The sequence below is a fragment of the Drosophila navojoa genome, chromosome X, assembly GCF_054131105.1.
Source record: "Drosophila navojoa isolate 15081-1374.11 chromosome X, UAZ_NAV_1.0, whole genome shotgun sequence".
NCBI classification, from domain to species: Eukaryota; Metazoa; Arthropoda; class Insecta; order Diptera; family Drosophilidae; genus Drosophila; species Drosophila navojoa.
This window is the reverse complement of record NC_142895.1, coordinates 17,521,925-17,537,500: the sequence shown is the minus strand read 5'-3', so window position 1 is coordinate 17,537,500 and position 15,576 is coordinate 17,521,925.

The window sequence follows — 15,576 nt, the reverse complement described above, 5'->3', positions numbered from 1 at the left end:
AAAGTAGGCTCCGAGCAGGTAAATAGCGATGCGTCCCCCCCTCCTGCCCCAAAGATAAGTTCAACATTGAATAAGCATTAAGAGAATTGTTAGATATTGCTAAATGTGGCAAAGACAGTGACGGGGGACTGTAACTGGGGACCTGTGACTAGAGCTGGATATGGGGGACTGGGGCCAAAAGGGTTCTGACAGTTCGCCAAGTTGCACAGCGTGCGCCGTTAAGGTCAAGGTATGACAACGATTATGCCCCGCCTCACGAAAGTTTATAATTCTTAATTATCAGGAATGACAGCTAAGAGTAGAGCTAGAGAGAGCGGGAAACCATTAAAAGGTAAAAAAAAAAAAAATTATAAACATAAATCCAATAAATAATTATTTACTGAGAGATTGATGAAGGCTTATTACATATGTTTGCTTGAATAAGCAACTTTATATCTTGATATCATCTATTGTATACGTAATATTGCGTGTTAATTATTAACGCTTAATGAAAATTTACTTATCTAAGCGAGAAGCCATTTTGAGAAATATTTCGCTCCCAGCAATGATCTGTTCTATATCACATATCTAATTATATGATTTTTGTTTATGATATGATATGATATGCTTTTTCGTAACTAACGTCTTATGAACATAAGATATAACTTATCTTTGAAGCGAGCAGCAATGTTGAGCAATGTTTCGCTTTCAGCTATTGTCTTTTGGCTCTGTTTCATATTACATCTCCAGTCATATTATATGTATATATCATGTTTCCCAACTTATCATTTCACTTCTTTTGCACTCAAATATGCTTCTCGCTACCTCTGCTTCATTTGCTGCTCTACATCTCATCTCTGGCTGTCCCTTTGACTTTACTTCTAGCTCAATGTTCATTTCCTTCTCTTTGGCTCTCTCTCTCTTTTCTTTTCGCCCTCCCTGCCAATTACATTGATCATGAAACTTTTATCATGTGCCAATATGCAACGTTTGCCGCACTTTTCTGATTACGAATTCATGGAAACAGCGCACTTAAACAGGATGCCATTTTTTTTCCAAGTGGTTCTCCAACATCAATCTAATGAATGTTTTGTGGGCGGACGAAAGCAAAGAACCAAAAAAAAATTGTGAAAAACTGAAAGAGGAAAAGATGCAACGCACACATAAATTTTATAGTCATTTGCGCATTTAATTAAAATTATGATAAAAGCATGCAAAATATTTTTACAACCGCATATACGAAGACTTATGTATGTGCCATTGCACTGATACATATGAACGGGGGTCTATATACATATGTATATGTGGATATACATACATATACATATATATAAGCCATATAGGAAAAAATAAGGGACAACATGGAAACGGATAAATGAGTGTAAGTGTGCGTGTGTGTGTGTGGGGCAGAAGCGCAAGAAAAAAAGGGAATTAAAATAAAAATTGCTCATAGCAAAAATCTTGCGCTGTAATTACATCATTTATGCAGGACGAATATGTCGTTCTGCTTGCGCCGGCTAGTCCCAGTACCCCCTACCCTCCGTCATGCACCCCTCTGTCACCATGCCCGCAGTCCTCCAACAGCCTTAGCTCACTCGACTGCTGCGATGGCTGCGAGTCAAGCAGCACGCGCGTCCATGTGTGAGTGTGTGTGAGTGTATGTGTGTGTTGTTGGCTCTAAGCGTGCGTGTGCCAAATGCCTTTCAAATAAATACGAAACGGTCAGCGGAATAATAAACAGCAGCAACAGCAGCAACGGCCGCTGAAGGAGGAAGAAGGAGTAGCAGAGCAGCAGGAGTCGCGCCGAGGACATACATAGCCAGCCGCTGTCTCAGTGACAAGGCGACACGTACAGAGCAGAAAAAAAGGAGATCAGCGTTACGTTGTCTACAACAGGAAACGGATATATGCACACATACACACACACACACACACACGCTTACATATGTGAGGAAATGGAATGGAGACTGAGTATGCTAACAGGTCTAGCTTATGGCAAGTTTCTCAGACTTTTCAAGGTTCAAATGTTAAAAATATTTTGAAAAGAGTATAATTATTAATTCATTAATCATTAAATAGTAAATAAATAAAAAATATTTAATATATTATATATAAAATATTTTCTTTTTTCAATGTATTTCCTCTATCCTAATTTTTGGAAAATCTCTTGCATACTCATTTTCTCTACCAGTTTCTTCTCCGCTCCACAACTATCTCTCTCTCTCTCTCTGTCTCTCTCTCCTTCTTTCTTTCTTTTTGTACATATTTTTTCTTTCTCTCTAATTTCTTTCTATTTTCATATTTTCTTGCCTATCTCTCTATTTTGTCCTTTTATTTTGTTTTTTTTTTCGCTATCTCTGCACCGAATTTCTTTCTATCACTGTATCTCTCCATTTGCCATTCTCGCCTCTCTATATTTCCCTCTTTCTCTATCTATCTCTCCCTATAACTTTCTCGCCTTTTCTCTGTCTTCCTCACTTTCTATTTGCCACTCTCCTGCTCTCCCTCTCTTTCCTTTTCTCACACTTTGTCTCATTCTCCCTCTCTTCCTTTCCCTATCCCTCTCTGTCTTCATCTCTCCTCTACTTAACTTCGCTATTTCTCTACATTTTGATTTATTTCTCACTCTCTTTCCCGCCTACTTTCTCTTCTTCTCTTTCGTTTTTGTTCTCTCTTTCCCTCGAGGTTTTCCTCTCCCTCTCTCTCTCTCTCTCTATCTCTTGCTGTTGCTAAATGTTTATATGTATATACTATATATCACTAATTTTTATCCTTTTGCACTTACACACACACTCATTATTAACTGCTGGTGGTGGCGGGGTGCCACGCCCATGCAATGCACTCGGCACACATTTAATATGAGAAAACGTTTTAAATTTTTTATGCGCTCATTTTTCAGAAACCAAAAAAAAAGGTGGAAAAAAATGGAATAGAGAACACAACTACTGCGCTACTGTTACTGGATAGCCATCTTTCAAGGGAGGCCCACAGCTGGCCACTGCCTTCACAGCGACTCCACATGGCTCCCCACGTGGCAGCCGCAGTCCAGAGATTCGCTGATGTCGCTGCGATACTTCCGCCAATGTGGCACAAACAACAACAACAAAAATATGGCAAATTTACGGGAGCTAAAGCCGAAGCTTGAATGACCTTATGTGGGTGCGTGTATGTGTGTACGTGTGTGTGGGTGTACTTATGTTTGTGTGTGTGAGCTATTACTATATAGTCAGTCGTCTGTGGAAAAGTCGTATTAATATATATTTTTAATATATTATTTTTTATTTTAAATATTTTTATTTTATTATTATATATTTTATAATAAATTTGATATTTATTATTACTTTATTTTTATAATTATAATTTTTATTTTATTTTAATTATATAAAATATTATTATTATTGTAATATTATTATTATTATTTTTATTATTATATATTTATATATTAATTATATTAAATATTATTATTATTGCAATATTATTTTTTGTTATTATATTATATATAAATACTAAAAAAAATATATTATATTCTACAAATATATATTAGAAAATCTCACACTTTAGATGCAAAATTTTTTATTGGTTTTTAATTTTATAAAAAAAAAAAAAATAAAACTTAATTTTTTTCCTCAAAAATTAGGTGTTTCATTTATGTTATTATAATATATGTTTCATATATATTTATAAACAATATTTCAATCATTCCTGGCTAACTGCAAAATATTCATTAAATATTCCCATTCAATTGCTTGCAAAAATGATAATATCCTTTGCAAAGGGAATAGCCAGAGTTTTGAGCGAAAAAAAAATGCGCTAAGCGCAGCATTTCGGAGCTGGACTGAAAATAAAAAATAAAATATATAGAAAATGCTAAAGGCAGAAAAAAAAGCCAAATAAATAGAAAAGAACATGGGAAACATAAATGTATTGCAAAAAAATGGCTATATATTTGTATGCTCGTAGTCGTATTCGTATTCGTATTCGTACATAGAAATGTAAAGGAGCACTAATTTTGTAAGGACACGCGCGCGAGGCGGACGGACACACGGACGGGCGGAGGAGCATGTGGTGCATAAGTAGACGACGGCGATGGTTGACATACCGAAAAAAAAAGCCCTCACACACACACACACACACACACACATGACTTGGTGTGTGTGCTTGTGTGGGGGTGTGGGTGGAGCTCTGATATAGTGGACAGGGTTTGTTCATGCTAAATGGACGCTGGTCAGCAGCGGCGTACAAATGACGGCTTCCGCTTGTGCATATTAAGCGTGAAGGATAATAATTTTACACACACACACACACACACATGCAGAGAGAGACGTAGCTATACATATGCAGCATAATTTTTTTTCATAATGCGCATTCGCTGCTCTTTATTTATTTTTAATTCTTTTTTGCTCATATTTTTTTTTCTTTCGCAAAAAAATGGGTATTAATATTACTTACGGTTAAAAATAAAAGCGCGACTTCTCTGTGACGTGTGTTGGCGGAGAGAAGGGGGGAGGGGCGTGGAGATAGGCGGGATCAGTGGGTACGGGTCTTGACTGTGGCTAAAATGTGGCAACTGCAAATAGTTGGCAGTTGTGGTTAACAGCTCTGCAGGATGCTGTCAGCTGCTACAGCCGCAGCTATCACAGCATTGAACAAGGCCTTGTATGCGCGCTCGTGTGTGTGTGTGTGTGTAAATTCACGCACTCACATTATAATGCATAGATATAACTGAATAAAAATTACACATATTGTTGTTAGCTATTTACAGAAATAATAAGATATAATTAAGAGCTTTAGTTGAGAGAGAAATACTAGGCCCAATTATATAGTTGAGCAGCAGAAACAACCGCAAGATATGATATATATGGGCAATATATTAGATATGCTATACATTAGTTATGCATGAACGTAGTGTCATAAAAATAGATAGGGATCTCATGTAAGGACTCTATAAATAGATAGCGCAGCCCTTATGTAAGAAACGAAAGCTGAGTTTTAGGATGAGAATAATCAGTATATGATAAAAGCTAGGAATACTATGCTGAAACGGCGATAGACTTTTCTTATTCCGGAAATACATAATATAAAATAATATAATATATAATATAATAAATATAATATAACAATATTAATAGTTACGAACTTGGAAAACTCTTTGAGCAGCCCTCGTATATTATAGTTCTATTTCTAATATACCCTGAACTCATTGAAATTGAGGATTGGGCCTTGGGGGACCAAAAGGGGCGTGGTATATATACATACGCTCAACGGACCACCGCTATAGTCATCCAAGTTTGCTAATATACGTTCGCCTGAGGACCGGGATTGCCGTCGCAATAGCCGTACGAACGCTAAAAGCGGAGTCCTTATAACCAGATTCACGGCGAGTTGAGTCGATCTAGTCATACCCATCTCATGTCATCGTCAATTCAATTGAATTCAAAACAAAGTCAAGTTCTTAGCGTTCGTAAGTTTCAGGGTAAACATTGATGTATTGCTGGAATAATAAGGCATATTTAAGTCCAGTCAGAGAAAATAAGATCGCAGGCTTAAAACTGAGTCAGCAAAGCCACCTGATGCTCTTTCATGTCTATGAGATGAAGATTCCTAATAAATCCAAAACTAGAAAATCAAATCGTTTTTAGTCGTAGCAATTTTTTTTTTTTATGCTATAATTTGATAAAAATAAAATGCTCGCATTCAAGAGAGAGAAAGAGATGGATTCCAAAAGAAATGTTTATATATTTATATGTATATATAATTAAAAATTTGCTACCTGAGCAACAATTGTTGGTACGCTTTGTGGTCTCTGTGTGTGAAACCGAAAACTTCAAACTTCCAACCTCAAAATGAAAGTCAAAGGAAGACCGAAACTCTTGTTGCTGCTGCTGCTGCTACGGCTGCTGCTGGTTAGCCAATTCGAGAATGTTCTGGCTAATCACATACAATTCAATTCGTTTTACAATTTCAACTAATTTCCATTTCAATTAACTTGCTAAAATGTAATTTAGAGAGAGAGCCCCGCTCGACCAGCCCGCCCCAAAAACCGCGCTGACTGGTCCAGGCAAAGAGGATGATGCTGTGGATGGTTGCTGAATGGTGGGCTGGGGTTACGGGTAGCAGGAGTGGGGGCGTGGTGGCAGCACAATAACGATGTTGCTGCTGTTAGTGCACTGACAGCAGCAGCAGCAGCAGCAGCAGCAGGAGCAGGAGCAGCAGGAGCAGGAGCAGCAGCATGACTGTCCGCAGAGAAGTCAGGTGAAAGATGCTGCAGCCAGCTACCACCTGGTCGTGCACATGGCTAAAGGCTGAAATCTGAAATCTGTGTGCGGTTGGTAAACGCTCAAAATCGTAATTGGACTACAACTGTGAAATCAAACAACTGACTACTCGTTGGCTGCCCACCACGCCAGTGCTGTGCTTGCCGGACTAACTCACTGACAGACTGACTGAGTGACGGACTGACTGAGTGACTGACTGACTGAGGGATTGAGTGACCGACGGACGAGCAGCGTGGACGACTGGCTGGTTGGCTCGACAGGTGCATTGCACGCCATGTTTTTGGGCGCGCCCTGACGAACTGACAAAAGCATAAACGAATCATCCACATGGCTGCATTTTGCTTACACTGACACACACACACACACAGCTAGGCAGGCACAGAGACAGCTGTGAGTCCTGCGACGGCTTCCACTGTCTGGTGTTTGGAAATTGCCTTCGAGCTTCTGCGCGCAACAGTTGAAATTAGTCATTAAGTCAGCTGCAGTTGGCACAGAGCGAAACGGGGCAACTAACTTGGCTTAAATAGCTCGATCGATCTGCAGCTAACCAAGTGACAAAGCAGCTAACTGAAACGATGTTCCAGGAGCGAATGTGGCTTGCCACTGGGTATATTGTTATATATACATATATTGGTAAAGTCAAGGCGAGCAGAGAAAGAGTGAGTATGAGTGAAAGCATCTCAGAGAGATCGAGCAGGGAGTGACCGACTATGAAATACCGCGAGCCTCCGATCAATCTTCTTCTACAAAATGTTTACTAAAGTTAATATGCCTATTATATAGATTATATATTCCTAGTATTCCTAGTATGCAAATTTGTTCATATTTTGTCTATATTTATTACTTAAAATTTCCAAATTTCAAAAAAAGAATGTAAATAAAAAAAAAGAATAAAAATAAAATTAAGGACTCTTGCTTCAAATACATATTAATTTATATAAATATATATATTGTTTTAATTTCATTATATTTTATTTATTTATTATTTTTTTTTAGTAAGACATAAACTAATATATTATGAATTTCAACTTAAAGATGTGTTTACATACATTTGTACAAAAATATATTTGCATATTTCATAGCTATATTTATATATATTGTTTTCAAAATATTTACAAATATATTTACATATATTTTCATATATCTTCACATCCTTTTATATAATTTCATGCAGCGTAAAATAGTCTTAGCACAGGTAAAATTTCATGGCCTATAAATTTATTAGACTTTGCCAGCCGAAGCAGAGTTTTTGCCAGTAACTCCACAGACAGACACGGATGTGCCGTTTGCCAAAGTTAGGAACAACAACGACAAATTTTGGCTGGTAAAGCTCCCAGGCAAGGCTTTAGCTAACAAGCATTAGGCATTGGCCAAAATAATGCCTATAAAATAGCTAGAAATGAGCCCAGACTAAATTATTAAACGGAATAAAATTATTTGACAACAAAATGTATGTAAAGTCTATCGATAATCACGCATATTTCAACTTACCAACACTGGTTTTTAATATGCATAAAAAGCACTTCGCTTGGGCTTTTAATATTATTATTAAAATTATTATTATTATTATATGCTTAATATCTGTTGTTCAGCTGAAACACTTTGAACGTTGAATAGGCTCCGTAGATAAAACTTGACAGAAAAAAAAATTATGAGAGGGAGCAAGGGAGGGAGCGTGTGAGTAGGGGAGACTGTGAGAGAGTATGAGAGCAAGAGCGGGTGAGTGAAAGATGAAAAAGAATTATAAAACGCAAAGTTTCGCAGAACTGGCAAAAGCAATGACAATGTTTCCTCTGCGTGTAACTTTTGCTCAAGGATTTATAGTTGACTCTGCTGCCTGGGCACAGTCACGGGGAGTAGGAGTGGGGCATGGGGGAATGGGGGCCACGGTGCTGGCAAGGGGTTAGCACTGCACGAATGCTTGGCTGGCTGGCTTGGCTCTGGCTAAACCAAGTTGTCATGGCAACAGCATTATAAGCGCCAGTTGGTAGCTGGATATGGATGTGTGCCTGTGGATGCCCGGCCTGGCCTGGCCTGGCGTGCCCTGCCGGGATCCACATGGAGACGTATGTATGCGTGCGCCGACGTCGCCGCCTTAAAAGCCATTTGTGCTTAATTGCGTGTAGGGCAACTAATGAGCGGAGTTATATACCGGCCGAGGTACTTGCAGCGACAACGGCTGCTTACAAAAAATACTAAATAAATAAATATAAACATAAATAAAGGGAAATGTAAATAAAAAAAGATGAGTTATTAATAATGAAAATAGGGAGGCAAAAAAAATATAGCAAAACTTTTCCAGCAGCATTGTCGTTGAGGTGAGGCTGGCAGCGCAGAGTAGCATTTTTTTTTGCCTCTTCTCTCAAATGAAATGCTAACATTCATTCGCGAATGGGTCCCCCTTGTCACCGTGTCACCTTGCCACCCTTTGACACCACCCGCTCCACTCCAGCAAAAGTTTCTGCATTTGAATTATGCGTGGTGGCAAAGGGTTTCGCCTAGTAGTTGCCAGCGCGACCAGCGCGTCGAGGCCAGGGCCATTAAGCGCAAATTATATTGGCCAAAAAGCATTGTAAATTACAACAAATGCGACGCCAAGGTGCTAATATCGATGCTGACAGTGGGCCACGACTTCGTGTGAAACGCAAAAATAAAAAAAAGAAGAAATTACTTCGACTCTGTGTCTCAGCTTGCGTTTATTTCGTTGCAAGAATTTTAATTATGCGAATTTATTGAGGGAAATATACATATATACATACTATATATAAACTGTATTCAAAGTTCTCCTAGCGAAGAGTCAAGGTGTGTCGGGTGTCGGGTTTTTTCTTTGGGAGACCTTGAGCCTCTAACGAGCTAAGCTGCCCAAGGACGGTGCTAGGGCTAATATAATCAAATAAATAAATATTTGAATTCTTTTATGGATATTTTTGGAACGCTATTTAATGATTCATTGCTAAAAATCTGTTTTTTCGAGGTTGTTGATCTATATTTCGGAATTTTATAATATTTTTAATAATAATGGGAATCAAATTAATAATATCTTTATCTTTATATTGTTTCGTGAGGGATCTAAGAATAGAGAAAGTGGAATCGAATTATAATCGAAGTTTGATATACATGTAGTGCTCGTATATATATGAAATGAAAGCTGATTTCAAGAAGAGTTTCGTGTCAATTAGTTTTCTTATGAAAAAAGTACAAAATTTGACAGAGCCCTATTCAAATGCATAATGTAAGGCATAACATTGAATGTTAGGGGGTATTTCCATAAAATGGTATCATATATAGACCTCAAGTTCTGTCCAATTCTTAGAATTGTCAGCTCAAACTTAGAATTTGATTTTGCTTAGAGCATCATCAACTACTTAGGTTTTGGGCAACGTCAGTTTGATTTAAGTTTACGATATTGATATGTCTCCTAAGCAATTTAAGAGCTACCGCCTACATATTATGAAATCTCATATGATAAACATTAAATAAATTCTGTAATAAGTAAATATAATTGAATTGAAACGATTTCCGATATATATTAGTATCGCAATTAGAAACGATTAGTATCACGATTGGTACCTGATAAGAAATACCTCTATCATCTCTATAACTCGTGTATTACCTAACTCATTCAATTGACTTATTCTCTGCTCAGTTAAGAGCTTAAGTGCAGCACTCCCGTTTGGTACAGTTGCGCTTAAGCCGCGTTAGGCATTCATGAGCATATGCCCCAGCCAGACAAAACACCATCAGCACTTGCGGTCAGCTACTCCCGGCGGAGGTTGGAGCGGGCTCAGCACTGATTCATGTGACCTACCCCAGCCCTACAGCTGCCAGCTGGTGGGGCTGAAGAGCAGCAGCTGCTGCTCGGCCAGAGACCTTCTTACGAATGTAATTTTTATTTACACAATTTTAAGCTAATATTACGTTCGAGCCACGCCCAAAGTCGGCTGAGCCTTGAGAAACAACAAAAAAATGTCGGCGAATTTGTCCCAAAAAAGGATTAATGAAATAAAATTATCTCTTTTTCGGCGTAACGCGAACCGCTCGCATTGCATGCCCTGCGAAGGCGAAGCCAGTGGTAGGGGCGGGCCGGGACAGTGGTGGGCGTTCGGTGGTAGAGGGGGCGTATAATGGGCGCCTTTGCCTTCTGTTTTCTGTATGTTGCGAGTTTTTTCTCCCGCTTTTTTTCTTCTCTATTTTTTTCTTTTAATTGTAATGCCTATTTTTCGCTATGCCTCTACCATTCTCTTCTCTCGCTCTCGCTGGATCTGTGTGTGGTTGGAATTTAAGCCGGGAGTTGGGGCTCGAGTGGGTGGCTGGGGCGGTTGACACTCGGCAACCTCATCAAGTAACAACACGTACAAATCTTTGTTCTTTCGCTCTGTCTGGCAAATAGTGGCGTCTCGCTCGCGCCTGCTTTACGCTCCCGGTGCGTGTCTTTGCAGACAATTTTATTTTATTTACTTTTTACTCTTCTTTCATTTTTTTTTTTTTTTTGTTTTTCTGCTTTTAAACTGGCAATTGCCATATTTTAACATTTTTAAATGCATTCAAATTAAGTAGCACGCAATGGGTTAGCAGCCTCGCAATCGTTAATGTGGAAAGGTAGCATCGAAAGGGTTGCACAAACAGAACAGAACAGAACGAAACGAAACGGAATGGAACTAAATTGCATATAAATAAAAAACTCTATTGCCTTACGCATTCCTGTTGCGTCTTTTCTGCTGCGGCTGCATGTGAACAGAATTGGTATTAATTGCCCCAGCCTGGAAAAGGCCCAGAGCTGGGTAGCCTCAGCTGTTGTGGGCCTATAGTGGGCAAGTGCACCTGATAACATTTGGATTAAACCAAGTACAGGCTGATGAGATATATGGAAGTACTAGGAAATATAATTTGATAACTCAAATCCCCCGCCTTCCCTTCCTTACAGACTTGAGGATTGGTAAAAAGAAATACATGTATGCACATATACATATACAGTAGAGTCCAGCTCAAGGGACCGTCGGAAAACGCTCCAGCTATACAAGTTTGTCTTGGGATTAGAGCTTTCGTCGCCATAACCGTATGTACATATGTACATATGTGAATGTCATAATCATATTATAAACACATTTGATTATGGAATTCGATCCAAGAAAATAAAAAGTTCTCATAGCATAGTCCAAATTGCAGCCCAAACGCTGTCGCTGCGTCAACTGCGCAGCTAGCAGAGCGCGTGCCCTTGCTTGCGAGCGTATGTGTATGTGTAGTGTGCTTCCTGTGTATATAGAAAGGAATCGAATAATTCATTGGAATAATAAATCTTCGTAAAGGTTCAGGGGATCCCGTAAAAAGGAATCGAAATATTCATTATATATAATAATTCGAATAATTCTTCGCATGGTTCAGAGGATCTCGTAGTCTACCAGGCTCCACTAAAGCATTCAACTCTAGAAACTTGAAATGAATTGATAGCTGACCAGAAATAATTAGCCACGTAAACAAAATCTCTGGATGCTTCAAATCTTGAAATGCGTTTGAACTGTTTGCTATATAGAGTAGTGCACAGAATTTGCTGACACCGGGCAGAACGAGCTGCTGGCTAAGCCAGTTGGTAGAAGCTTACCCACACAATGGCCAAGATGATTTGAAAAACTCGCGCATCATTTCGCGCAACAAATGACAGCCGACTGACTGACTGAGTGACTCTCGGTTTGACTCTGGGTTTGGCTATATGCTGTGCTGGCTAAATGGAATACATAAATGTCATTTATTCATTTATGCAAAACTTGTAATAATGACAACTGCGAGAGAGAGAGAGTGGGAGTGATAGAGAATGAGAGAGAGAGAGAGAGAGGGCAGGTGGGCTGCGAGAGACGTCGTCAGATTCGTGAAATCCGTGCAAGCGCAAAAAAATTTGTTGACTCTGAAAGATTTTCATGGCGCCCAACGATGCTGCTGTCAAAAATGTTGTGTGTTAACGCTAACCCCAACCCGGCCCCGCCACCGCCCCGCCCCCCAAAAATGTTTTCCGGCTAAGGTGTGCAATGGCTGCCGCTGCTGCTGCGGCTTGATGTGCCGCGCCATGCCAAGCGATTTGACTATTAAGCTTTACATCTGCCTCGCTCTCTCTCTCTCTCTCTCTCTCCTTCTCCCGCACCTATGCATGGTTGCTGCTGCTGCTGTTGTTGTTGTGCGGTAATAAAATTCTTAATGTGCCATTAAATCCTTCCACTGGCAACGTCATCAGCGCGTCATGACTTTTGTGAGCCGCCACCAACGACAACGACAACGACAACGACAGCGACAACGACAACGACGTCAACACCGCCTCGGTATGGCCAGGGCGAGTTGTCTTGGAATTCCGCCAAGCCAAAGAAATCTAACGAAAATTTTGCTACGAAATGGCACGTAAATAAATTGCAAAGATTTGTCGTCTGTTGAGGATGCGGACTTGGCACCCACCAACAACAACAACAACAGCAACAACAACAGCAACGATGGCTATAACACCTGCCCCATAGACCTGAGACTGTTGTGCGGTTTACCCCAGCTCCAGCTCCCACTCCCGCTCCCGCTTCAGCCTCTCTGCCAGTGGCAAAAGGACAACAAATGAGTTAACATTTTTGGCGTTGCTACGTAAAAGCCTTGGCAATCGTTGACGCTGCCCCCACTGATGACATCTATGGCCCCCCAGCTCTAGAAAATTTATATGTACATCTCCAGCAGTCCTGATCTCCAACTCCTTCCGGCTCAGCCATAAGATTCACCTCTTGCCCGCTGGCTGCTGCTGCTGCTGCTGCTGTCATTATGATTATTGTCATTTGGCTGAGGTGATTCAATGCATTTAGATTGCATAATTAAGTAAGGCGCGTTCATTTATTAAACTCTCTCTCTCTTCAGAAACAAATTACAAATCGGACCGAAGCTGCCAAGACTGTAGGCCTCACTCGTGGTATATCTGAGGTATAATCGTGCTTTAAATATAGATAATGTTTATTAATATTATTTTTATTTGATGTGCAATGAATTCATTTTTGTAAATATAATATAGGTAATGGAAAGGTAGCTTACAATATATATTTTTGCATTTTTAGACTAATTTATGGGAATTCGCAATTTTCGCTGAAGATCGTTTGCATTGTGGAACAGAGCGTAGAGAGCCCATGAGTCAACTGTTATTTACCTCTTACCTTACTTCGTATTCGCAGAGATCATTTGGTCTCAGTCTTGCTCAGCAAAAATATATAAGTACATGATTTGTATACCTATCAGAAGGCCATCTATGCAATCATAAATGCAAACTCTTCGATCTCTTGAGCACAACAGAAGACGTAAGCGGTTCAAGAGTCAATAGTCTATACATATTACATAGAATGGAGCGGTTTATTGAGGTATCCTTTGAAGTGTTGAAGCATTAAAAGAAGTCTCGTATGCATCTTGTCAGCGAATACCCTGGCAAAAGTTGCTGCAATAACTGCTGCAATAAAGGAGAGAAATGGAATTTTGTTTAATATTGAAATAGCTGCATTTATTTATACATACTTAGATATGATTTAAGTGGAAAATCAAAATCCAGAGCTTAAGCACCATAAGGACATGCATCGCACACGTATACTATATAAGAGAATATGACGTTAGATGGGAAGGCGAGAAAGCTCTGCTATAAAAGAAATCAAACCTCAAAGCCTTGAAGAAATCCCCTGTCCAAGAGTAAGCTAAATTGTCGGCAAGTCAACTCTGAGTAGCCAAAATTAAGCCAAACGCTGCTCAAATTCAGGCAATACGATTTTGAATGTAATTTATTTTATTTTGATGTACCTTGCACAGCTTGCACTGTGAATGACATCTGTAGAACTTTAGGCATTGACTTAAAAAAAAAAAGGTAAATAAATTGTATTTAGTATTATTATTATATTTAATTTTGTCGACAAAAATGCAATAATTTAGTCACACCGTTTGGGTTCTTAGAGTTTTAAGAGTTATATGTATGTATGTATATTAATAATTTTTTAATTTTTTAAATTTTTAAAGAATTTCATAAAAAATTATATATACATATATGTCTTTTAAGTTTTTCTTCATTCTATTGCCACAAAATTGTTTAATTGGACTCATCGAGTGCAATGCTATTTAGACTTGATTTCTGAGCAGCTGCTCTTAAATTAAAATAAGTCAGCTCTATTTTATATATAGACGGCATATACTTAAGGCATGCCAGATTGAGGCTGGGCCCTGGCTATGATTACAGCAAAAGTCCTTTGGCTTGCTGTGGGCGGGGCTGAGGGCTTTGGGCTGGGGGCTGGCATCTGGAGGTCTGAGGGTCTGAGGGTCTGGTCTTCAAGCACTTCACCCAGTTAGCTGGATGGCAGGAACGAACAAAGCTATGCCAAATTATAAACCACTCAACCTGTATTACATGTTGGGGCCTGCTGAATCGTTTCGATTGTTGCAACGGCTGCAACTGCAACTGCAACTGCAACTGCCGCTGTGGCTGCTTCGAGTGCTTAATACCTGTCGTCATTAATATTTGCCTGCGGCACAACAAAAGCGTCTGCTGGCCTCCCTGCCACTTGTCGATATTTAACATAATTGTGCAATTGTGCGAAGGCGCACACACACACACACATTTGTTCGTTGCTGTTGTGTTTATTTGTATATGTAAAATCAAAAAGAGTTCAAGCATCTGCGTTTAAGTCGCGTTGCTTCCAAGTTCCAAGAGCCGCCGCTCACTCAGGCAGTTAATGGTTCTGCAATGGTTGCAGCGGATGTGCAATTTCTTCTAGACCCGACCTCAAAAGGCTAGCACACACATGCATATATGATGTGTATATGTAATATGTTGCATGTATAGAAATTTACACAGACAAGCTCAAGGGATTCGTTCTGCTCTGTTTAGTTGGCAACGCCAATAGAAGACTAAGGACTGTCAACCGAGTAGAGTTAGGGCATCTCCCTAGGCTTCAGCTCTTATCAGTCAAATTGCAAATAACGGAGTTAAGTGTTGGCCTTGATCCCGACTTGCAAATGCCCTGAACGAACCGTATTTGTTTAGCTGTACGCCATGGAACCGACATACATGTTTATTTTTTTCATAACTTCTTTATTACTTAATGGACTTCAATGAAATATGCAATATTTTCTCTATATTTTCTATTGATTATCTGTCAATATAGGATCAATAAATTCGCCTGCTTTGGGCTTTGGGCCTACAAAATTACAAAGAAATTCTGGCTTACTATATTTTAAAACTCCATCTCATGATTTTCAGCAAAACTCCCAGCTGCTGAAATTTGTTGTGCATAGTAGGCGCTGCCAGGCGAAATTTGTGATACCCTTGCTGCTTTTC